This window comes from Tupaia chinensis, unplaced genomic scaffold (genome assembly GCF_000334495.1).
Source record: "Tupaia chinensis unplaced genomic scaffold, TupChi_1.0 Scaffold138060_1, whole genome shotgun sequence".
Classification (NCBI taxonomy): Eukaryota; Metazoa; Chordata; class Mammalia; order Scandentia; family Tupaiidae; genus Tupaia; species Tupaia belangeri.
The window spans coordinates 403,974-404,625 of record NW_006197961.1 but is presented as its reverse complement, the minus strand read 5'-3'; the positions used below and the strand labels follow the sequence as shown (position 1 = coordinate 404,625).

The following is a 652-nucleotide window of genomic DNA, read 5'->3' as shown; positions in this document are numbered from 1 at the left end:
CACGACGCTGTGCCTGTGGGTGTACGTGCCTGTGTGTGACACTGAGGGTGCCCCCGTTTCTCTGTGCCTGACTCTGCCAGAAACTGCCGCTCTTGGCATGCATGACGCCTCCCCGGGTATCTGGGCCACTAGGCTGCTGTGTGTGTCTGTGTGTGTGACATCATGTCGTGCGTGACGCTGCGTGTCACTATTTTCGATGTGAGGCTGTTTTTTGGGGAGGGGTCTTGGCTATGATAAAGCCCCCCCTTTTTTCTTTCTCTGAGGACCTCGGCTCCGAAGAGGGGGGGGCCCCCAGCCCCTCCATCTCCCTCACCCCCAGCCGCAGTGACTGGGCATATGAGCCTGTCCAGAAGCACGCGGCACGGGAGGGGGTGTAGGCTGCGGCTATTGTTCTGAGGGTGCGAAGCCCCCCACCCTCTCCTTTCCCTCCTACCCCCTTCGGGCTGCAGAAGTCCACAGCGCCAGCAGACAAAGGCGCCGAAGCCCCCCACCCGGTGCACCCCTCCCCGCGCCCGTCTTCTCCGGCATGCAGTCCCCCCAGCTTGGGCCCACACAGCCCCCCATTCAACCCCATCCCCAGCGGGAAGGCGCAGCGCGGGCACCTCTGGCGCAGCTGGACCCAGAGTGGCATCCCGGGCCCCGCCCTCCGGCC

The 652-nt window shown here is 65.0% G+C and overlaps 1 protein-coding gene across 1 annotated transcript in view; it reads right to left on the bottom strand.

The window, feature by feature from the left end:
- Positions 1–652, bottom strand: part of MAST1 (microtubule associated serine/threonine kinase 1) — a 49,330-nt gene that overhangs the window by 38,110 nt on the left and 10,568 nt on the right. The window lies entirely within an intron of this gene.